Here is a 26574-nt window from a genome sequence, read left to right on the forward strand (position 1 = left end):
ACAGGAGACAGGAGACGCCAGACTGACAAGCGCACATTTAACCACGCGGGCACAGCGGAGGCCGCGGCTGATGAAATCACCACTCTGACATTCTGCATGTGGAAACTCAGGAACAGCGGGATCCGGTCCTGGAACGCTGAGCCAGCCTTAGGAGGCCTCTGAAGGGTAAGTAATGGCGTCCAGATACCCGGATCGTGACAACACCAAAGGAGAACGCTTAAATGTTCCACTTTTATGTTACTATCTTTCTTTTAGCATCAGTTCAGTTTTAAATTGAAACTACATAAGAGTGTTAAATTATCTTGTATCTTCTAACCATTTGTATTTTTCCTTTTAAAGTAAAAAGTATATTTAAACTCAAAAGGGTATTAGTTTATGTTCAAGAGGTATCAAAGATAGGGGCATATTTATTAATTATTCTGAATTGCAAATGATTATTAACAATAAGAAAATACATAAAGGGACACAACCTTAATAATGTGATCTTTTTCTTCTGGCTCTGTGATCTAACCTTACTACTGCGTATTTGAGCAGAAATTGACAAAAGCCTTTAAAGTATATTGTCCACAGACTAAAATGACATTAGCTACCAGGTCTAAGTTTGGTATAATTCTCATCATATAGTATCAGCTACCTTTAAGGCTGAAAATGGGTATTCCCATGTATAGTACATATATCTTGGGGATACTAAATATTTGCAGGTAGATCACGAAAAAGGGTATTTTTGTGCAGTTTCAATTATATACATGAGATATGGAACCTATACACAGGACACGCGGTCACCCCCTAAGGTTGGAGGAAAGGAAGATTCATACCCTGAGAAGGAAGGGCTTCTCCTCTGTAAGAGCAGTAAGTATATGGTACTCTCTGCCAGAGAAGGCTGTAATAGCTGACTAAATTGATATGTTTAAAAAGGGTTAGACAAGCTTTCAGCTTTAAATGGCATCCAAGGACATAATCTTTAATAATAATGTATGGTAGTATCTGGGGCAGTAGAAGTAAATCCATATCATAGCAGTAGATCAAATGTAGGTTGAACTTGATGGACACATTTTCTTTTTTATCATCAATAACTTTGTTACTATGAAACTTTCTTTTTGCTGTGTTTCTTTTAGCCACAGTTCAGTTTTATATTTATACTAGAAGAGTGTTGACTTATCTTTTATCTCTCAGCCATTTGTTTGTAATTATCCTTTTATAAGAAAAATATATTAAAGTTCAAAAGGGTTTTAGTAAGTGCAAGAGGTACTAGATAAGTCATATTTCTTAGTTTTCATGAATTGTAAATTATCATAACAATAAGAAATGAAATATCAGCAGGATGTAACAGAAATCACATGCAGGAACAAGACCTCTGATAGGTGACCTCACATCTGTGATGTGTTATATTTAAAGTGATTGCTAATGTGATAATTTTACTTCTGGCATTGCGGCCTACTGCAGTCATGCCACTGTGCATGTGAACAGAGATTGACAGAAGCCTTTACAGTGTATTGTCCGCAGACTACAATGACATTAGCTACCAGGTCTAAGCTTGGTATAATTCTCATCATACAGCATCAGCTACTTTTAAGGCTGAAAATGGGTGTTCCCATTAGACCTGGTAGCTAACACAATGGTGTTAGCTACCAGGTATAAGCTTGTTATAAGTATCATCATAATGTACAGTATCATCTACTTTTAAGGCTGAAAGTTCCTATGTACTGTATTGCTTGGGGAAAATAAATATTTGCTGGTTGTCCACAAAATGAGTGTTTTCAGGTAATATCAACCATCTATATGATGTAAAGGAAGACATGGTTCCTCAGACCATGCCTCCTTCATGCTCCATGGACCAGTTCTAGCATTCTTGTGCCCATTGTAGGTGTTTTCATGGTGTACAGGGGTTAGCATGGGCACACTGACTGGTCTGAGACTGCACAGCCCCATACACAGCAATGTGTGATGCACTGTCTGTTCTGACACCTTTCTATAATAGCCAGCATAAACATGTTTTTAGCAATTTGCGCTACAGTAGGTACTCAGAGCAATAGGACCAGGTGGGATAGCCATTGCTCCCCATGTGCATACATGACTGTGATGCCAGTACACCAGATGTCCTCTCTTGGATCAATGTTGCTATGTACCAACTACTGCATACTTGGAAAACCTGCACAACCTGCAATTTTGGAGATGCTCTGACCCCGTCATTTAGCCATCATAATTTGGACCTTGTCAAAATGGCTCAGGTTCTTACTCTCGACCATTTTTCCTCCTGCTTTAAACACATCAACATCAAAAACTGAGTGATTATTTATAGATCTCACTCATTGACAAATGTAATTGTAAGGAGTAAATCAATGTTATTGCCTTCACCTGTCAGTGGTTTCATTCTTATGGCTGATCACTGTATATAACACTGACAATGACATAAATAATAATAATTTGTTCATTTCTCCTTGGACAAGATCCCCAAATCTCGGTGCAATGACAGATGTCCTCCTGGATACAGAAAAGCCTCTAATGGAGGGTTCCATGTCTGCTGCTATGACTGTGTCCCATGTTCTGAGGGAGAAATGTCCAATATAACAGGTACTGTATAACAGGAGGAATAATCATGAGAGTAACTGAGGATATAATTAAGAACGTGAATAGGTAGAAGAAATATGGTATAATAACAAAAATGCACAATGTTTCTGACTTTTTAATAAAAATAAAATATACTCAGCTAAAATGTAATTGGTGAATTTGAAAACTCTGACAAAAAGGGCAAATTAAACTTCTATATCCGAAGAAATAACAATGACAACTAATCCACCAGATACTGTACCATATTGTGTGTGAAAATTAAATCTTACCAAGGGCTACATGTAATAGGGTGTGAGTTTTTAGTCTTGGTCAGACTCGCACCTTCTTGCACCACAACTTGCAAATGTAATAGCCTAAATATTCTTACGTTCAAGGCAAGTCAGTGTAGAGTACAGGTGCCAGTCAGTGCTAGAACTTTTACTTGTTATCCTTGCACCTTGTAATGCGAGTAGTATAGAAGCACGCACATATCACTTAGATCCATGCTTTCTTCTGTCTGGAAAAGGTTAAACAAGCTGCTAAAAAAAAAAAACTTGGAGTCCCCCTCCAAAATCACTCTCGCTCTTGGAGCTTGTCCTGAAACAAAAATAAAGGGGCAATATGTGTGAGGCCCCCCTGCATTTTAAAAACAAGCACAAGGATTTTGGACTGTCCTTTTTAAAAAAAATATGAAGAAAACAATCAGGGGTTCAAAATATTTTTAAAACTAGAATTGGTCCAAGACCCTGTGCTGGATCTTAAAATATACCTTTTGCAAGTTCTGTAAAATGTGTGAGTTTAGAGCACATTTGTAGAACTCACACCCTATTATATTAATCTCCAATACTTTCTGCCCATCTCTTTCAGAGATTTACTATATGTATGTTGGTTATACAGTACTCGAAATCAGCTCAATGGGTTGTCCACCACATAAAACATGTCATTCAAGAACACTTCAGACTCATATTTTTATTAGAATTGAAGTAATTCTATGTGTACATTTTCATTTATTATGTGCAGGAAACAAACTATAGTCTACACATATAATATATGTTATTTATATTACATTTTAGATGGAGAGATCTGCCATAGATGTCCTGATGAAGAGTGGCCGGATGAGAGAAAAGTGAGATGCGTTCCAAAAAAATATGACTTTCTGTCCTATGAACAGGACATTGTGGTGCAACTATCTGCAGGAACAGCTTCATCTTTCTCCGCCATAACATTATTTGTATTAGGGAACTTTATTTATTACTGGAACACTCCAATTGTGAAAGCCAATAATCGGGCTGTAAGCTTCATTCTCCTGGTTTCCATCTTGCTGAGCTTCCTCTGTGTGTTCTTGTTCCTTGGTCGGCCGGTGGATATAACCTGCAGGCTGAGACAGATGTCATTTGGGATCTTCTTCTCCACAGCTGTCTCTTCTGTACTGGCCAAGACTGTCACTGTCTGCGTTGCTTTCAAAGCCACCAAATCTGGCAGTCCCTGGAGGAAGTGGGTCACACTCAAAGTGTCTAATTATGTGGTCATTGTGGGCTCCTCTGTCCAAGTTCTGATATGTGGTATCTGGCTGTCTGTTTCTTCTCCCTACCTGGAGTATTACCATCACTCATATAAGGGAATGATCATCATTCAGTGTAATGAGGGGTCAGTGATTGGGTTTTACTCTATGTTGGGTTACGTGTGGATCCTGGTGGCTGTGAGCTTTGTTCTGGCTTTCATGGTGAGGACATTACCGGACAGCTTTAATGAGGCCAAGTACATAACCTTCAGCATGCTGGTGTTCTGCAGTGTCTGGATTGCAATGATCCCGGCCTATCTGAGCACCAAAGGGAAATACATGGTGGCTATGGAGATATTCGCTATACTGACATCATGTGCTGGAGTTCTGAGCTGTATATTTTCCCCCAAACTCTACATTATGCTTATAAAACCTGAACTGAACTCCAGAAAATTGATGCTGGGGAAGAACAAGTTATAAAGAATTGCATGCAGTAAGAATATATACATATTTATTTGCTACCTGAACATTATTTAAATAAACACAGTTGCATCATAAGATATTTTATTGAAATGGGTATACATGTATTTAATACTGTACTAAATTCTATCATTGTATCCTAGCTGACACCTCACCAGGAAAAGAAGTAACATTTGGGATTATTCCAAGTTGGTAGCAGTTTGTTCAAAAATAGCAAAAACTGCTACTGATCATATAGAATGCTGGGGGACGCCTAGCACAGGGCAAGGCCGCCCAGCTTATGTAGTGCCACCCTCCATTGCAATCACGTTTAAATTGTGATCGCATCAGAGAATCCTGAAATAGAGGTGGCCAGGCTACATATGCAGGATGTCTGGCACCATGTTCCCCATCACAGGAAACAACAGATGTCATCAGGCTGCCCCAAAAATGCCCATCACATGCCTGCATTACTTACACCACTCCCTGCTAACACCGCATTGCTTCCCCTCAACACCCATCATTTAAAGATGCAATTGTGTAGTGTAAGCTCACACAAGTGCAATACAAACACATTGCTCGCACAGATGGATATAGGTTTAACAAAGAACAATAGTGGAAACCGCACAGGTTGAAGATATTTGTATATGTATCGTGGTTGTTGTCTGTAAGACTGATATTGTATCCAAGGATTAGCTCTTCAATTGGAAAGCCATACACATACGATACTGTGGTCCTCTGTATCATGTATATCTGGTTACCATCAGTGGTGCTCCCTTGAGTCAGAGAGTATCAATATGAACAAAGGAAAGAGAAAGTAGAAGACTCTTGTTAGGGAGCACTCTAATACAGACAGACTGGTGTGGTCAAATACCAATAACTGGATAAAAGTAAAATGCTTTAATCATTTCTAATTAAAAATATTAATAAGGAGTTCAATTAATGCCGATATGTGTTAATCAATAACACTGCGAAAATATAGAGAAAAAATATATATATCTATATAATTTATAGTACAAATACTATCATGTAGGCCAAGGTGGGTATATACAATGTATCACATTGTGATCAATATGTGACCACAGATATAGCCACCTTGGCCTAAATGATAGTATTTGTACTATAAATTATATAGCTCTATATATATTTTTTCTCTATATTTTCGCAGTTATTGATTAACACATATCGGCATTATTTGAACTCATTAATATTTTTAATTAGAAATTATTAAAGCATTTTACTTTTATCCAGTTATTGGTATTTGACCACACCAGTCTGTCTGTATTAGAGTGCTCCCTAACAAGAGTCTTTTACTTTCTCTTCTTTCCTGTGTTCGTACAGATGGATATAAATCGTCCATTTGCAAATTTGCAGCAATAGCATTCACCTCCAAATACCCCTCTTGTGACAGCATAGGGCACTGATATGTCTACAAATATAGGGTCTTATTTCAAGGTAGAGAATGGATGTTAAGAGTAATAACTGACAAACTATGCATGCACAGTCCAGAAGAAATCCTCAAAGTGAACCTCAGTGCAATGGCATTTGTATTTGTGTATAATGGAGCTGAGTCTGAGGTGGCAGTAAAGCCAAATATAGCAAGTGTCTGTGCACCTTGGGGAACCATGCTGTACTGCAGGAGGGGAATACTGATGTTGTGTAGAGAGATGTAGATTTTGGGTGGGATGTGTTCAAACTCAGATCTAAAATGAAGTGTTATAATAAAGTTATCCATCATTTTTGGGGACATGCAGAATCAGCCAGTAGACTGCATGCAAAATAAATAAATACATAAATAATTTGCACCCCTTGCATTGCAACATGGGTTATCTAGGTTAACAGCTTCTTGTTCTTTTTTTTTTCTTTTCTCCCAACTCAGAATCAGTTTCAACATCGCTATAACTTGTGTTGGCTTCTGTGAACCATTGGCAATTCTTGCTGGAGACTCGGAGATGATCCACAGTCTTTGTTAAAGAGTAGGTGGCATGGGCTTGTTATGGGACTGTAATGGCATGTACAGTATCAGCATGCAGATGGAATCTCTTTCACGGCACCACAGACACAGTGGCCATTTCTTATAAAAGTTACAAGGAAGAAACTGTGCCAGGCAGTGGCTGCTTGAGGAGTTATCGGTGCATGAATGATGGAGAGATTGGATCCACCAGGGCAGTTGAGCAATGATCAGACAGATAAGGATAGTCTGCATGACTGGGCTGGTTTAGTCCATTGTACAGAAATACTTAAATGTTTAAACTGAGAATCTGTGAGTTATTGCCATTATTTAAAAAGGGATCTAAAAATCATTCAGGGAACTATCGACCAGTTAGTATAACCTCTATAATGAGTAAAATATTGGAAGGAATTTTGATGGATAGCATAGAGGATTATCTGCGGAATACTAAGTTTATTAGCAGGAGTCAGCATGGGTTTGTGAGGGACATATCGAGTCTAACTAACTTAATTAGCTTCTACGAGGAAGTGAGCGATAATCTTGACTAGGGCAAAGCAGTGGATGTGGTCTTTTTAGATTTTGCAAAAGCCTTCGATACAGTGCCTCACAGGAGACTTATCATCAAATTAAGGGAACTTGGCCTAGGAAATACTATTTGCACATAGATAGGTAATTGGCTGGATAACAGGGTACAATGAGTAGTGGTCAATGGGATGTTCTCCAGCAGGCCACCAGTAGTCAGCAGAATACCACAAGTGTCCATACTTGGCCAGCTACTGTTCAATATATTTATTAATGATCTAGGAATAGGCTTGGGAATCACAGTGTCAATCTTTGAAGATGATACTGAACTGTGTAAGGTAATTAATTCAGAAATCGATCTGTAGTCTCTACTGAATGACTTACTTGAATTTGAAACCTTGGCTTTTAAATAGGGATTGAGGTTCAATATTGAAAAAATGCAAAGTTATGCACTTTGGGATTAAAAACAAACTTGCATCCTACACTCTTAATGGGGAAAATATAGGGGTAGCATTAGTGGAAAAAGATTTGGGGGTGCTCATACATAATAGGCTTAATAGCAGTACACAATGTCAGAATGCAGCAAAGAAGGCAAGTAAGGTGCTTGCGTGCATAAAACTGAGTATTGAGAAAAGGGACGAGGATGTAATCCTGCCTCTGTATAAATCATTGGTATGTCCGCACCTGGAATATTGCATTATTAATATCTTCAATTATGTAAAGGGTCAATACAAAGAGTTAGCAAGGGAGTTGTTTATTAATAGATTTCTGTATAGGACACGTGGGCACTCGCTGAGGCTAGAGGAGAGAAAATTCCGTACAAAACGTAGGAAAGGGTTCTTCATCGTAAGGGAAATGTGGATATGGAACTCCCTGCTGGGGAAGACTCTGTAAATACATTTAAAAGTGGATTGGACAGTTTTCTAGCTGAAAAACGTATACAAGGCTATAGCATTTAATTTATTGGCATTATGTATATGGGAGTGATACGAAATATAGTTGTCTATGGGTACGAAACCATTATTTCGGCTGGTGCATTAGAATGTGCACTACTTAATACAGAATACAGGTTGAACCCGTTGGGCATTTTGCCTATTTTCAACCTCATTAACTATGTTATTATGTTATTGCAGCAATGCAAGAAATGAGAGCACCTCTGATCAGGCCCATACAGATGTGTCTTGTCCCAGTTTTCCTGCATATATCAGTGCTGCAATGATACATAGGCATTGCAGCATGTCGTGTCCCCCCCCCCCCCCCCGCAGCCACCTTGACCCCATTCACTGCTGATGCATAGCAAATGCAGGTGTAAGAAAACTCCCACTATGCTACAAGTTGTACCACAGCAACAACTAAAAAGATCACATCTGTAGTTCTATATAAAGCTGAACACACAACTGTACAAGCACATTTACAATATGACTTTACTTTTTAGTTCACTTATGATTGGAATTCCAAACCACATGCTGATACCCACTTAAACAATTTTATAAACCTGTAATCTTTGATCCCCATCTGTCTAACATATTGGATGAAAAGACTCAAAGGCAGCAGGACAATAGGCAGAAAGTGCTGCCATCATAAATTGTGGGGCCCAGTACTAACAAAAGTTCCCCCCAATAGACTCAAACACAAATATGCTTACCCCTGTCACATTTCTTTCTGTCTCTGTGACCCCCACACACACCCCACTCTGTCTCTCAGTGATCCCCTCCATTCTTCAATCTCTCACTGACCCCTACATTCCCCTCTGTTTCTCAATTACACCCCCAACACACATTCACATCTCTCAGAAATCATCCCCCCACATTTCCCTCTCTCACTCAGTGACCCCCATTCACCTCTGTACCTCAGTAATCCCCCATTCTCTCTGCAGTAAGTAACTCTACTATAATGGGTACTCTCATCAGGAAAGACGTGTTCATGTTAGCTGGATTTGCAGTGGCTCCAGGATGGTGGAGGTGACTCTCCTTGACTTTCCCCGACCACAGCCAGCCCCAAGAGTACATTGGAATACAATAGATACTTTGTGGATAAAAGTATCATATAGCTTCCAATTACCAGTGTTGTGGTAACAATTCCTCACACTACCATATCATCATCTGTGGTTAAGCAATAATATAAGCTATAAATGATGTGCAACATGATAGATAGCACTCCACAATAATATACAGTACCATCACCTATCTTTTGTATTTCATTGTCAGGGATATTGGTGTGTCAGTGGTTCTCTCATCAGCTGCACTAAAGCCTGATAATTTCTTTGAATTTCTATTGGCTGGTGTGATTAAGGATCTCTCACCCCATGTTCAATGCTGATGCAGATGTGGGGCAGCAGAATCCCCGATACACCGCAGCGGCCTTGTTTGCCTTTCTTCATGTGGATGCCAGCTCAATACCACATATCAATTTATGAACAAGAGATTCTGTCTCTGGGCTAATTATATTAATTTGCACTTTTGAACTGTATCTTTTATTCACATTTTTTGTGACAAATTGTTTTTGTGTCTATATTTCGCCTGTTAATACTCTTGGAGCACCTTCTACTCCAATTTTATATGGTAACAACTAATTAAAAGTTAATCTTTACAGCAACAGATCCCTGAGGTCTACAATATCCAGATCATAAACTTTAGGTTTATAAGATTGCTCCCACCCAGGAGAGTCTTGTGCCGTGCTTTCACGGTTTCCCCTTGTGCTCTTCTCAGGAAGTAACAGTTCTGTGCGGAGCTCTTACATATTCAGTGTTGGCTCTGATCCAGTTCCCGTATGGTGATTTTCAAGTACCAAGTGCATCTGCTATTACACATTCATCTCTCTGGGACTTTCCTGTGTCATCATTCCTTATCCAGCCCGGTCAACACTTCAGTTAGTTCCAGTATTACCTCATCCAGTGTTCCAAATATATTCCCGTCATTATTCTGGATCCATTCCGGCTAACATTTCAAGTTTTATTTTATTCTCTCAGAATCATCAGTGATCTACAGTATCAGTTTTAATAAAGTTTTGCTCAGGTTACATTTATCTTTGGGCTCATGCTAAAACACAATTGATTCTTCAAATTATATCTTTAGTATCTGCTTAATTTCCAGTTCCATGTGCAAAGCCTGGTTAAAGCCTCCTTACTTCACGCACACTGCTGCTTAGCTAGCTCTGCCCACAAACGCCTGTTCAAGCCAAATCCAGACTTCAGATGTGACAGTGGGCTTGTTGCTTTAGAGATGACTATCTAATTAAAGACTGCAGTATTACTTTTTCAAAGTGAGAAAGATATAATGGATCGCACAGACACATAATATAATAAACTAAATATGTTGTGTATAGTTGTCTCTACCCCATATGAGGAAAATTATTTTCTATATAAATAATACAATATATCTGTGGGGGGGAGGGGGTGCTCCTAGGAATAAAGTTTAGCACATAGTATTGATCAAGAAAAAAAGTATTCCATGGTTAGGGCACACGGAGACTAATACATCTGGAATTACTATAAGTCATCATCCCTTAGGTAGATGACCATTATTGTAAAATATAACTTTTATTGAAGAATCGTTAACAGCAAGCAAAATATGTGAAAGTGAAAAAGAAAATTGTGTTAATAAAGTGAAAAATGAATGAAAATAAATAAAAAGCTAGATCACTGTATTGGTATGCTGGTATTATTTCTCCCAAGTTGGGATATGTATCAACATTTATTGACTACCATAATATTCTTGTATTTTGAAAGTCATTCAAAAATATGAGTGTTATTAATTATCTGCTGAACATTGATTGTGGAATAAATCCAATAAATTAGTTATCTAAATGAAATTTCAGCAGAATAGCATATTCAATGGTGTGCGCATCACCAATAATCTGAATATTTAACAGACATATCTATTATCTATAATAATTATTACAGTATTAGGCAGAGTCATAGTTGTATTTTTTATTAGATATCAATCAGAATATATAATCCCCTAATCGATTATTTGTAAATCAGCTCATATATCCTTATGTATTTAGATTATAACATCAAAAAGTACAGTGTTGATCATAAGGAGCTACTAAAATTCATGAATTATACTTTATTACCAGTGTCGGCAGTCAAATGATATCAATATGTACATGCCTCTTTATTCACTAGTTAATCCTGTGTGTCCCTTATATTATCACATGACACTTCAATAACCAATTTCTCAAGAATCGGATAATAATATTGTGCTGGCACAGGTATCCGTATATACAATGTAACGGATGCCATATAACAATCACTGAACTAGATCACTCAATATATAGGGTGTGTCGGGATCTAGTTCTATAATATTATTAATATAAATTGCAAACGTGCCAGTACATACTGTACATATGGTGAGCTGCAGGCGCTGCCCGTTATTACACTACCGTTAGTAAGTGAATAGTTATACAGCACTCTGATTTTAATAATGAGTGGATGTTAGAGAGTATCCAAAAGTGCTGCCTCATAAAACTAGGGAAAATAGTAATTTATATGCTCTTCAGCAAGGCTACAATCGGTATCGGGATTAGTTGTCCCACATATATCGTTATTTACAGCATGTGTTCAATGGCTGATCTCTAATATGGGAGAGATGTAAACGTAATGTAAATTAATTTCACATGTGCCACAAACATATACATAAAATAGTATCACTCCTGATAATATAAGTATTATGTGGCAATCACAGAAGTGAACTCCCTCTCTATGCATAATATGTAAGAATCTAGCTTATATATAGGTCATGTATATCAGTAACTGGATGTAACCATACATACATGTAATAGCTCACAGACTGTAACCGTTGTTACATAACCATCAATAAATGAATGACTATGCAGTAATGTTAATCACCATAGCCAACAAACCCCTGTGAGTTAAGGGATGATGACTTATAGTAATTCCAGGTGTATTAGTCTCCGTGTGCCCTAACCAAGGAATACTTCTTTTCTTGATCAATACTATGTATTACTTTTTCAAATCATGACAATTATTTTTGATTACATCTCCTATAGGAGAGTGCCACTCATTATCTAGTTACACATACTGTAGCATAAATAACCATGACATTACAAGTGTGACGTGACTGACATGCAGAATATAAACCTGACATCTTAGTTATCACCCACACTATCTGCTGATAATAATTATACTAACACACATTATAATGGTTATGTGTCATTACCACAGATATAACATACAAAGGTACTAGGAACCATAGTTTCATTGTTAGAGGGATACATGCCCCATTATTACTGTTACAGAACTGCAGTGTTACTCTGATGTAACCGGATTTCCTAGTATAAATAATAACTACACAATCTCCCGGCCGCTGAGCAAACAACAGAGTAACACACAGGATTATTGCCACAGACATTAATGCCTATTTACACACTGCAACATTGTTCTCTTAGTCTACATTAAATGTGGTCAATCTCCATAACTATATTATCCACTGGTGGTAGAAGATCACTCACTACTATCTGTGTAACCATTACTGAGAAGATAAGATATATATATATAAAGCAACAATGTGCAGCAAACTAAGTTTATTATGTCGAGGTGTCGGAAAGTGGGTGTGGGGGCAGGGTGGCAGCTTGACTCCCCAAAAATTGACAGAGGAACAGGCGCTGTTGAGGGGGAGTGCTTACCTTTGGATCCCCATGGGCGACTCCTCCTTTACAAGCAGACTGCTGCTGCAGCATGCAATGGCACATGTTCTGTCCTAGCCGGCTGTCTATCACTGATACATTACTGGGAGGAGGCATGTCTGTGGTTCAGCATGGCCACGTTACTCCTAGTATGGCATCAGTGAGAGACATCCGGCTAGGACAGAACATGCAGCAGCAGACTGCTTTTAAAGGAGAAGCTGCCCACGGGGATCCAGAGGTAATTGATTCTATGCATGGTTGTTGTGGAATGGGGGGGTGAGAGGAGCAGCAACATTATTTATTTTCTAAGCCCCCCAAGCTCAAAACATTCTGGTATCTCTGGTATTATAACATGAAAAAGAAACAGCAGCAAAGAGTAACTGTCGCAATATTATACTGTCTCAATGTATATGAGAATATGAGGTTTCTGAATAATGTACCAGCGTCCTTACCTTAAATAAAGAAGAAAATTATAAAGGGGAATCTCTGGAATATATAGATATACATATATAAAAAACAAAAATAATAACAAAAATATAAATAGTGGCAATTAGTTGGGTTAGCAAATAAGAAAAAGTTATATTGAGATCTGCAATATATGTTATATACTGTACTGTACAATTATAGGGATGGATATGTAATACCGGCAGATGCTATGTTGGCTGTCAATATCCCGATTAGAGATGAGCGCCTGAAATTTTTCGGGTTTTGTGTTTTGGTTTTGGGTTCGGTTCCGCGGCCGTGTTTTGGGTTCGAACGCGTTTTGGCAAAACCTCACCGAATTATTTTTGTCGGATTCGGGTGTGTTTTGGATTCGGGTGTTTTTTTCCAAAAACACTAAAAAACAGCTTAAATCATAGAATTTGGGGGTCATTTTGATCCCAAAGTATTATTAACCTCAAAAACCATAATTTACACTCATTTTCAGTCTATTCTGAATACCTCACACCTCACAATATTATTTTTAGTCCTAAAATTTGCACCGAGGTCGCTGTGTGAGTAAGATAAGCGACCCTAGTGGCCGACACAAACACCGGGCCCATCTAGGAGTGGCACTGCAGTGTCACGCAGGATGTCCCTTCCAAAAAACCCTCCCCAAACAGCACATGACGCAAAGAAAAAAAGAGGCGCAATGAGGTAGCTGTGTGAGTAAGATTAGCGACCCTAGTGGCCGACACAAACACCGGGCCCATCTAGGAGTGGCACTGCAGTGTCACGCAGGATGGCCCTTCCAAAAAACCCTCCCCAAACAGCACATGACGCAAAGAAAAAAAGAGGCGCAATGAGGTAGCTGACTGTGTGAGTAAGATTAGCGACCCTAGTGGCCGACACAAACACCGGGCCCATCTAGGAGTGGCACTGCAGTGTCACGCAGGATGGCCCTTCCAAAAAACCCTCCCCAAACAGCACATGACGCAAAGAAAAAAAGAGGCGCAATGAGGTAGCTGACTGTGTGAGTAAGATTAGCGACCCTAGTGGCCGACACAAACACCGGGCCCATCTAGGAGTGGCACTGCAGTGTCACGCAGGATGTCCCTTCCAAAAAACCCTCCCCAAACAGCACATGACGCAAAGAAAAAAAGAGGCGCAATGAGGTAGCTGTGTGAGTAAGATTAGCGACCCTAGTGGCCGACACAAACACCGGGCCCATCTAGGAGTGGCACTGCAGTGTCACGCAGGATGTCCCTTCCAAAAAACCCTCCCCAAACAGCACATGACGCAAAGAAAAAAAGAGGCGCAATGAGGTAGCTGACTGTGTGAGTAAGATTAGCGACCCTAGTGGCCGACACAAACACCGGGCCCATTTAGGAGTGGCACTGCAGTGTCACGCAGGATGTCCCTTCCAAAAAACCCTCCCCAATCAGCACATGATGCAAAGAAAAAGAAAAGAAAAAAGAGGTGCAAGATGGAATTATCCTTGGGCCCTCCCACCCACCCTTATGTTGTATAAACAAAACAGGACATGCACACTTTAACCAACCCATCATTTCAGTGACAGGGTCTGCCACACGACTGTGACTGATATGACGGGTTGGTTTGGACCCCCCCCAAAAAAGAAGCAATTAATCTCTCCTTGCACAAACTGGCTCTACAGAGGCAAGATGTCCACCTCATCTTCACCCTCCGATATATCACCGTGTACATCCCCCTCCTCACAGATTATCAATTCGTCCCCACTGGAATCCACCATCTCAGCTCCCTGTGTACTTTGTGGAGGCAATTGCTGCTGGTCAATGTCTCCGCGGAGGAATTGATTATAATTCATTTTAATGAACATCATCTTCTCCACATTTTCTGGATGTAACCTCGTACGCCGATTGCTGACAAGGTGAGCGGCGGCACTAAACACTCTTTCGGAGTACACACTTGTGGGAGGGCAACTTAGGTAGAATAAAGCCAGTTTGTGCAAGGGCCTCCAAATTGCCTCTTTTTCCTGCCAGTATAAGTACGGACTGTGTGACGTGCCTACTTGGATGCGGTCACTCATATAATCCTCCACCATTCTATCAATGTTGAGAGAATCATATGCAGTGACAGTAGACGACATGTCCGTAATCGTTGTCAGGTCCTTCAGTCCGGACCAGATGTCAGCATCAGCAGTCGCTCCAGACTGCCCTGCATCACCGCCAGCGGGTGGGCTCGGAATTCTGAGCCTTTTCCTCGCACCCCCAGTTGCGGGAGAATGTGAAGGAGGAGATGTTGACAGGTCGCGTTCCGCTTGACTTGACAATTTTGTCACCAGCAGGTCTTTCAACCCCAGCAGACCTGTGTCTGCCGGAAAGAGAGATCCAAGGTAGGCTTTAAATCTAGGATCGAGCACGGTGGCCAAAATGTAGTGCTCTGATTTCAACAGATTGACCACCCGTGAATCCTTGTTAAGCGAATTAAGGGCTGCATCCACAAGTTCCACATGCCTAGCGGAATCGCTCCCTTTTAGCTCCTTCTTCAATGCCTCCAGCTTCTTCTGCAAAAGCCTGATGAGGGGAATGACCTGACTCAGGCTGGCAGTGTCTGAACTGACTTCACGTGTGGCAAGTTCAAAGGGCATCAGAACCTTGCACAACGTTGAAATCATTCTCCACTGCACTTGAGACAGGTGCATTCCATCTCCTATATCGTGCTCAATTGTATAGGCTTGAATGGCCTTTTGCTGCTCCTCCAACCTCTGAAGCATATAGAGGGTTGAATTCCACCTCGTTACCACTTCTTGCTTCAGATGATGGCAGGGCAGGTTCAGTAGTTTTTGGTGGTGCTCCAGTCTTCTGTACGTGGTGCCTGTACGCCGAAAGTGTCCCGCAATTTTTCTGGCCACCGACAGCATCTCTTGCACGCCCCTGTCGTTTTTAAAAAAATTCTGCACCACCAAATTCAAGGTATGTGCAAAACATGGGACGTGCTGGAATTTGCCCATATTTAATGCACACACAATATTGCTGGCGTTGTCCGATGCCACAAATCCACAGGAGAGTCCAATTGGGGTAAGCCATTCCGCGATGATCTTCCTCAGTTGCCGTAAGAGGTTTTCAGCTGTGTGCGTATTCTGGAAAGCGGTGATACAAAGCGTAGCCTGCCTAGGAAAGAGTTGGCGTTTGCGAGATGCTGCTACTGGTGCCGCCGCTGCTGTTCTTGCGGCGGGAGTCCATACATCTACCCAGTGGGCTGTCACAGTCATATAGTCCTGACCCTGCCCTGCTCCACTTGTCCACATGTCCGTGGTTAAGTGGACATTGGGTACAACTGCATTTTTTAGGAGACTGGTGAGTCTTTTTCTGACGTCCGTGTACATTCTCGGTATCGCCTGCCTAGAGAAGTGGAACCTAGATGGTATTTGGTAACGGGGGCACACTGCCTCAATAAATTGTCTAGTTCCCTGTGAACTAACGGCGGATACCGGACGCACGTCTAACACCAACATAGTTGTCAAGGACTCAGTTATCCGCTTTGCAGTAGGATGACTGCTGTGATATTTCATCTTCCTCGCAAAGGACTGTTGAACAGTCAATTGCTTACTGGAAGTAGTACAAGTGGGCTTACGACTTCCCCTCTGGGATGACCATCGACTCCCAGCGGCAACAACAGCAGCGCCAGCAGCAGTAGGCGTTACACGCAAGGATGCATCGGAGGAATCCCAGGCAGGAGAGGACTCGTCAGACTTGCCAGTGACATGGCCTGCAGGACTATTGGCATTCCTGGGGAAGGAGGAAATTGACACTGAGGGAGTTGGTGGGGTGGTTTGCGTGAGCTTGGTTACAAGAGGAAGGGATTTACTGGTCAGTGGACTGCTTCCGCTGTCACCCAAAGTTTTTGAACTTGTCACTGACTTATTATGAATGCGCTGCAGGTGACGTATAAGGGAGGATGTTCCGAGGTGGTTAACGTCCTTACCCCTACTTATTACAGCTTGACAAAGGGAACACACGGCTTGACACCTGTTGTCCGCATTTCTGGTGAAATACCTCCACACCGAAGAGCTGATTTTTTTGGTATTTTCACCTGGCATGTCAACGGCCATATTCCTCCCACGGACAACAGGTGTCTCCCCGGGTGCCTGACTTAAACAAACCACCTCACCATCAGAATCCTCCTGGTCAATTTCCTCCCCAGCGCCAGCAACACCCATATCCTCCTCATCCTGGTGTACTTCAACACTGACATCTTCAATCTGACTATCAGGAACTGGACTGCGGGTGCTCCTTCCAGCACTTGCAGGGGGCGTGCAAATGGTGGAAGGCGCATGCTCTTCACGTCCAGTGTTGGGAAGGTCAGGCATCGCAACCGACACAATTGGACTCTCCTTGTGGATTTGGGATTTCAAAGAACGCACAGTTCTTTGCGGTGCTTTTGCCAGCTTGAGTCTTTTCAGTTTTCTAGCGAGAGGCTGAGTGCTTCCATCCTCATGTGAAGCTGAACCACTAGCCATGAACATAGGCCAGGGCCTCAGCCGTTCCTTGCCACTCCGTGTGGTAAATGGCATATTGGCAAGTTTACGCTTCTCCTCCGACAATTTTATTTTAGGTTTTGGAGTCCTTTTTTTACTGATATTTGGTGTTTTGGTTTTGACATGCTCTGTACTATGCCATTGGGCATCGGCCTTGGCAGACGACGTTGCTGGCATTTCATCGTCTCGGCCATGACTAGTGGCAGCAGCTTCAGCACGAGGTGGAAGTGGATCTTGATCTTTCCCTAATTTTGGAACCTCAACATTTTTGTTCTCCATATTTTAATAGGCACAACTAAAAGGCACCTCAGGTAAACAATGCAGATGGATGGATTGGATACTAGTATACAATTATGGACGGGCTGCCGAGTGCCGACACAGAGGTAGCCACAGCCGTGAACTACCGCACTGTACTGTGTCTGCTGCTAATATATAGACTGGTTGATAAAGAGATAGTATACTCGTAACTAGTATGTATGTATAAAGAAAGAAAAAAAAACCACGGTTAGGTGGTATATACAATTATGGACGGGCTGCCGAGTGCCGACACAGAGGTAGCCACAGCCGTGAACTACCGCACTGTACACTGGTTGATAAAGAGATAGTAGTATACTCGTAACAACTAGTATGACGACGGTATAAAGAATGAAAAAAAAACCACGGTTAGGTGGTATATAATACAATTATGGTTGGACGGACTGCCTGCCGAGTGCCGACACAGAGGTAGCCACAGCCGTGAACTACCGCACTGTACACTGGTTGATAAAGAGATAGTAGTATACTCGTAACAACTAGTATGACGACGGTATAAAGAACGAAAAAAAAACCACGGTTAGGTTGTATATATTATAATACAATTATGGATGGACGGACTGCCTGCCGAGTTCCGACACAGAGGTAGCCACAGCCGTGAACTACCGCACTGTACACTGGTTGATAAAGAGATAGTAGTATACACGTAACAACTAGTATGACGACGGTATAAAGAACGAAAAAAAAACCACGGTTAGGTGGTATATATTATAATACAATTATGGATGGACGGACTGCCTGCCGAGTTCCGACACAGAGGTAGCCACAGCCGTGAACTACCGCACTGTACACTGGTTGATAAAGAGATAGTAGTATACTCGTAACAACTAGTATGACTATGACGACGGTATAAAGAAAGAAAAAAAAAACCACGGTTAGGTGGTATATAATACAATTATGGATGGACGGACTGCCTGCCGAGTGCCGACACAGAGGTAGCCACAGCCGTGAACTACCGCACTGTACTGTGTCTGCTGCTAATATAGACTGGTTGATAAAGAGATAGTATACAATACTACTAATATACTGGTGGTCAGGCACTGGTCACCACTAGTCACACTGGCAGTGGCACTCCTGCAGCAAAAGTGTGCACTGTTTAATTTTAATATAATATTATTTATCATGTACTCCTGGCTCCTGCTATAACAACCTGCAGTGCTCCCCAGTCTCCCCCACAATTATAAGCTTTATATACAATACATTGATGTGCAGCACACTGGGCTGAGCAGTGCACACAGACTGAGTCACTGTGTGACTGTGTATCGTTTTTTTCAGGCAGAGAACGGATATATTAAATAAAACAAACAACTGCACTGTCTCTGGTGGTCACTGGTCACTGTGGTCGTCAGTCACTAAACTCTGTCTGCACTCTGCACTCTCTTCTAATCTACAGTATCACAGCAATCTCTCTCTCTCTCTCTCTTCTAAATCTAATCTAAATGGAGAGGACGCCAGCCACGTCCTCTCCCTATCAATCTCAATGCACGTGTGAAAATGGCGGCGACGCGCGGCTCCTTATATAGAATCCGAGTCTCGCGAGAATCCGACAGCGTCATGATGACGTTCGGGCGCGCTCGGGTTAACCGAGCAAGGCGGGAAGATCCGAGTCGCTCGGACCCGTGAAAAAAAAAGTGAAGTTCGTGCGGGTTCGGATTCAAAGAAACCGAACCCGCTCATCTCTAATCCCGATAGCAGCATCCCGCCCGCCAGAATGCCGACAACAGGGCGAGCACTTCAAGTCCCCTTGGGAAGTGGGAATAGCCCTGGCGAGAGCTGACGGCATTCCCGGATGTTGGGATTCTGGCATCAGGATCCTGAACACCAGCGGGATATTAACTACAGTACATCCCCAATTATGAACTATAAGCAAACAGACAAACACCTGTGGATGACTCTCTGGTGTTAAACACATCTTTATTTTTTATTTTCACTTCTTGAAATTATTTCTATTTCACTTTTAAACATAAATATTGTTAAATATAATCTAATTTCTATACAAATATTAATAAAAGTTATGTCTTAAATACTATTTCAGATAATATTTTAGTGCACCAATATGGATTTCTTTTGTTCCAAATCTATTTGGAATTGATACATCATTTACAGAATGTCATTTTAACCATAATTCAGCCATATATTTTATCACATTCTTTTTTCAATACTTTTGACTGCAGTATAAATTATATTTATCTAAAAGAAAACAAATGAACATTATTAAACTGAGAGGATCTTTTCTTTTATAAAGGACAAAATATCAGAACTTTTTTATTATTATTATTATTATTATTATCATCCTTTATTTATATGGTGCCACAAGGGTTTCACAGCGCCCAATTACAGAGTACATATGCACATAATCAAAACAGGAAAACAGCAACTTAGAGTTGATGACAATATAGGACAAGTACAGGGTAAATAAATACAGCTACATCAGCAGATGACACTGGAATAAGTATCAGGTGGCAAAAGACTGCAGGATTTGGGCAGTTGAGGATTATTAAAGTAAAATGATAACACATGAGGGAAGAGGGCCCTGCTCGTGAGAGCTTACATTCTGAGGGGAGGGGTAGACAGACAGGGGTGACACAGATGGGGTAGACCAAGCATGGGACAGATGGTTAGGATGAAAGGTGGAGAGTCTGAGGGGAAGAGGTAGAGAATTCCAGAGTAAGGGAGCAGCACATGAAAAATCTTGGAGGTAGGAGTGGGAGGAGGTAATCCGTCAGCAGGAGAGTATGCATGCATTACCAGAGCGAATAAGACGGGTGGGAGAGTAAATGGAGATAAGGTCAGAGATGTAAATGGGAGAGGAGTGGGTGAGTGCTTTGTAAGTGAATGTGAGAAGTTTGAATTGTAATCTGAAAGGGAAGGGGAGCCAGCAAAGGGCTTGTAGGAGAGGGGGGTGGACATAGTGTATTTGGTGAGGAAGATTAGCTGGGCTGCAGTACTGAGGATAGATTGGAGTGGAGAGAGGTGTTTGTCAGGGAGGCAAGTTAGGAGGAGATTACAGTAATCCAGTCTGGAAATAATCAGTGAGTGGTCAATGGTCTTGGTGGCATCCTTGGTGAGAAAGGGTCTGATCCTGGAAATGTTTTTGAGATGAAAATGACAAGTTTGTGATAGTTGCTGAATGTGTGGATTGAAGGAGAGGGAGGAGTCAAGGATTACACAAAGACAGTGCACTTGGGGGCTAGAGGAGATAGTTGTGCCATCAATGGATAATGAGATTGTGGGAGGTGAGGTTGTGCGGGAGGGTGGGAAGATGATCAGCTCAGTCTTGGACATGTTGAGTTTAAGAAAGCGCTAGGACAACCCAGAAGAGATAGCAGAAAGACAGTTGGAGGTATGAGTGAAGAGAGCTGGGGAGAAATCAGGGGAGGAAAGGTAGATGTGAGTGTCATCAGCATAGAGGTGATATTGAAAGTTAAAGGAACTAATAAGTTCACATAAAGAGGACAAATAGAGAGAGAAAAAGAGAGGATTAAGAACAGAAACTTGGGGGGACAGTTAGTGGAAGTGGGGGGGGAGGTAGTGTCATGAGAGGATACAGAGAAGGAACGATCATAGAGGTAGGAGGACAGCCAGGAGAGGGAAGTATCATGCAGACCAAGGGAGTGAAGGATTTTCAGAAGGAGAGGGTGTTACACAGTGTCAAAAGCAGCAGAAAGGTCAATAAGAATAAGCATAGAGTAATGGTCCTTAGATTTGGCTGAATGGAGGTCATTGCACACTTTTGTGAGGGCAGTTTCGGCAGTTTCAGTGCAGTGGAGAAAATGGAAACCAGACTGGAATGGATCAAGCAGTGAGTGGGAGGAAAGAAAGGCAGTGAGGTGCGTATAGACAATAGTCTCAAAGAGTTTGGAGGCAAAAGGGAGGAGATGGGTTGATAGTTGGATAGAGTGTTTGAATCTAGGGTAGGCTTTTTAGGAATAGGGGAGATGAGTGCAGGCTTGAATGCAGAGGGGACAGTGCCTGATGAGAGGGAGAGATTGAGAAGGTGGGCAAGATGGGAACAGGCAGAAGGAGAGAGGAGGTGGATCGGTATAGGGTCAAGTGGGGAGGTGGTGTGGGGGGAGGAACGGATGAGGGTCATGACCTCCTCAACAGATACATTCGAGAAAGATGTCAGAGTTGGTGAGAGGGAAGGGGTGACAAGGGATGGGTGGTGGCTAGTTGCTGGTCTGGTAAGAGGTGATGTCCTGATGTATGGAGTCAATCTTGGATGTAAAATAAGTGGCAAAGTCAAGAGCAGACAATGAGGAAGGAAGAGGAGATGGTAGTGGGCAAAGGAGGGAGTTGACAGTGGCAAAGAGGCGCCGTGGGTTGGAAGACTGGGTAGAAATGAGAATTTTGAAGTAGGATTGCTTAGAGAGGGAAAGGTCCGCACTGAAGGATGAGATCATGAATTTGAAATGGAGGAAGCCTGCCGTAAAGCGTAATTTCTTCCACTGTCGCTCGGCACTACGTGAACATTTTTTAAGTTATCTGGTGCATTTGGTGTGCCAGGGTTTAGGTGTTGATCTGCGAGGGTGAATACTGGTTGGTGGAGCGACAGAGTCAAGAGCAGAAGTAAGAGATGCATTGTATAGGGCATGTGTGAGAGAGAATAGTAGAGAGAAGTGAGTCGAACAGGGAGTATAGGGATGAGGTGTCAATAGCCTCAATGTTCTGCTTAGTGATGGTAGCCTTAGGAGGGAGAGATGGGGAAGCAGAGATACAGATGCGTCCTCATATATCATTGCTGCATTCCGCGTAGCGTGCGCCATGCAACTCGAGCCGACTCCTTGCACTATAACTCCCATTATATGTTGCGTTATAATTGAAACATCACGTTATAAGTGTAACGTGCATTCTGCTTTCAGTCCACCAGATGTTGCTTTTCCTAAAATGTACAGCGCATGCCTCAAAATGCCAATGAACCCTTCCTAGCGCCGCCTGCTGATTGGCTGACATTTATTGTGTCAATAAAGAACCATTAATCAATTCCTTTTATAAAAAAATTCCTTTCCACAAAATACAATGCCACACTGCTGCCCTGTTCACTCAATTCATTTTGTCATTACATTAGGTACAAAATCATGGATGTTATTAGCATAAACAGCATTGGTATGTCGGAAAGCATTTGAGGTTCATTTGCTATGAAATTGCCAGAAATACTTCCAGATGGTCTCCATTGCTTTTCCGCCATGCTTATCGGATTCAATAAGGTGTTTTTTTATGCAAATCAGATAAAACACATCACATATACACCCGGAGGACCTACTTTGACCATGGTTGGCTGTGGCATAATGAAAACAGTGTCCACCTGCAATGCGTGCATCCCGGGTTCGATACCTAACAGGGCACTCAATTATCTTTTTTTTTTTTTAAAGTAGTAATTTATTATTTTAATGCAATAAATATTTTTGGTGTGTTGCTACTTTCCTTTATATAAAAAAGTCTGCTTCCACAAAATACAATGCAACGATGCCGCCCTGTTCACTCAATTCATTTTGTCGTTACAATGGCATAATGAATACAGTGTCCGCCTGCAATGTGTGCATCCTGGGTTCGATACCCAGCGGGGTGCACAATTATAATTTTTTAATGTATTTATTTATTACTTTTAATGCAAAAAAGCTATTTTGTGTGTTGCTACTTCTCTTTATATATTAAGTCAGCTTCTACAAAATACAATGCCATGCCACCGCCCTGTTCACTCAATTTATTTTGTTTTCACATTGGGTGCAAAATCCTGGATTATATTCGCATAAACAGCATTAATATCTCGGAAAGCATCTGAGGTTCAGTTGCTATGAAATGGCCAGAAATATGTAATGCACTGTGCCACTGGGTCCCTATCTCATTAATATGACTTCCAGATGGTCTCCAATTGCTTTTCCGCCATGCTTGTTGGATTCAATATGGTGTTTTTTTAATGCAAATCAGATAAAACACATCACATATACACACGGAGGGCCTACTTTGACCATGGTTGGTTGTCGCATAATGAATACATTGTCTGCCTGCAATGTGTTCATCACGGGTTTGATATCCAGTGGATTGCGCAATTATTATTATTTTTTAATTGTAATTTTTTTATCTAATTAAGCTATTTAGTGTGTTGCTACTTCCCTTTATATATAAAAAAGTCTGCTTCTACAAAATACAATGCCACGCTGCTGCCCTTTTCACTCAATTCATTTTGTCTTTACATTGGGTACAAAACCCTGGATTGTATTAGCATAAACAGCATTAATATCTCGGAAAGCATTTGATGTTCAGTTGCTATGAAATGGCCAGAAATATGTAATGCAGTGTGCCACCGGGTCCCTATCTCATTAATATGACTTCCAGATTATCTCCATTGCTTTTCTGCCACACTTGTCGGATTCAATACAGTGTTTTTTTACGCAAATCAGATAAAACACCACACATATACACACGGAGGGCCTACTTTGACCATGTTTGGCTGTGGCATAATGAATACAGTGTACGCCTGCAGTGCGTGCATCCCGGGTTTGATACACAGTGGGGAATACAATTATTATTATTTTTTAATGTGTTTATTTATTATTTTTTAATGCAAAAAAGCTGTTTGGTGTGTTACTACTTCCCTTTATATAAAATATGTTAGTTTCTACAAAATACAATGCCTTGCTGCCGCCCTGTTCACTCAATTCATTTTGTTGTTACATTGGGTACAAAATCCTGGATTGTATTAGCATAAACAGCATTAATATCTCAGAAAGCATTTGAGGTTCAGTTGCTATGAAATGGCCAGAAATATGTAATGCACTGTGCTACTATCCCTGGGTCCCTATCTCATTAATATGACTTCCAGATGGTCTCTATTGCTTTTCTGCCACGCTTGTCAGATTCAATACAATGTTTTTATTTCTTTATTTCTTTATGCAATACAGTTAATTGGTGTGTCACTGTGAACTACAGTGTAGTTATTTGAAGATGAAGGTGTTTCACCACAGGTGATGGCGATCATTAATTAAGAGGGAAGTCCAGGAACACAGCATTCTGTCCCTACTGGAGAGGGTCATGTTGGGAGGGTTCTGGTTTGAATGGTTGACCATGTTAAGGTCTACAGTCATTAGGTCGGCCACTGTTGGTCAACATTGACATGGTCAACATGGAAAAATAGTCAACACATGAAAGTGGTCGACACATTTTAAGGTTGACATGGAATTTTGAACTGTGTTTTTGGTGTCATTTTTTTCCGTAACATGACCAGGAACCCCAATTAGTGTACCGTGTTTACTTGCATGGCTCATTTCGCTCGCAATGCTGCAGGCGAGGTAGCTTGCTCCGCTGCTGCTGTGCTCGGCACAGGTTACTATTTCCAATCATGGATGTTAAAGTAAGGAAAAGTAACAAATCTAATTAACAACAACAAAAAAAACACATCGACCTTTTCATGTGTAGACCTCTCATGTGTTGTCCATGTCAACCAAGTCAATGTTGGCCAGTAGTGGTCGACCTTAACATGCTCGCCCATCCAAACAGAGACCTGTTGGGTGGTATGCAGTATATCCATGTATTGTTACAGTACCTAGCCCCTGGCCTTGTACTCCACCCATGTCTATGGACGTACGTTTAATGTATGTACTGTAATTTGTCACACACGCTAGTGGGAATGACTGTATACGGTATGTGCTGTGTTGCACACACTCCTGGGGGCAGAAGTTTGCCTACTGTATAAACTAGCCCCTTGATTTGTGCTGCGAGCGGCCATGTCAATGTACTGTCATTTGCTGTTCTCCCTAGCCAGGACCGGTTCTAGACCTTGTGGTGCCCATGGCAGATGTTTCCAGTGGCACCCCCCAGGTCAAATAGAGTTGGTGTGCGCCTATGGCGTGCACCAAAAAATAGGGGCGTGTTTTTTTCAAAGGGAAGGGGCATGGCCACAGTTATCCCCCTGTAATTGTGCCACCAGTAGTCGTGCCCCCAGTAGCTGTACCACCAGCAGCTGTGCCCCCTGTGTCTGTGCCCCCTGCAGCTGTGCCCCCAGTATATTTGCCCCATTGGTTGTGCCCCCTCTAGTAGTGCCTCCTGTAGTAGTGCCCTATGTAGTAGTGCCCCCAGTAGCTGTGCCCCTTGCACCTGTGCCCCCAGTTGATTTGCCCCCTGTAGCTGTTCTCCCTGTAGCAGTGCCCCCAGTATGTTGCCCATGTAGTTGTGCCCCCTGTAGTTGTGCCCCTAGTAGTTGTGCTACCCAGTAGCTGTGCCCCCAGTATGTGTTCCATGTTGTAGTGCCCCCTGTAGTAGTGCCCATTGTAGCTGTGCCCACAGTAGCTGTGTTCCCAGTTGATTTGCCCCCAGTAGCTGTCCCCCCTGTAGCAGTGCCCCCAGTATGTGCCCACTGTAGTAGTGCCCCTTGTAGCTGTGCCCTCAGTAGCTGTGCCCCCAGTAGCTGTTCCCCCCGTAGCAGCGCCCCCAGTATATTGCCCATGTAGTTGTGCCCCCTGTAATTGTGCCCCAAGTGGTTGTGCCCCCAGTAGCTGTGCCCCCCAGTATGTGTCCCATGTTGTAGTGCCCCCTGTAGTAGTGCCCCTTGTAGCTGTGCCCTCAGTAGCTGTGCCCCCAGTTGATTTGCCCCCAGTAGCTGTTCCCCCTGTAGCAGTGCCCTCTGTATTAAGTCAGTCAGTCAGCGACCAAGGATGCAGTGGGCATCCACACAGCCCACGGTGACTGCTGCAGCCAGGG

This window comes from Pseudophryne corroboree, chromosome 1 (assembly GCF_028390025.1).
Source record: "Pseudophryne corroboree isolate aPseCor3 chromosome 1, aPseCor3.hap2, whole genome shotgun sequence".
In the NCBI taxonomy this organism is placed as follows: Eukaryota; Metazoa; Chordata; class Amphibia; order Anura; family Myobatrachidae; genus Pseudophryne; species Pseudophryne corroboree.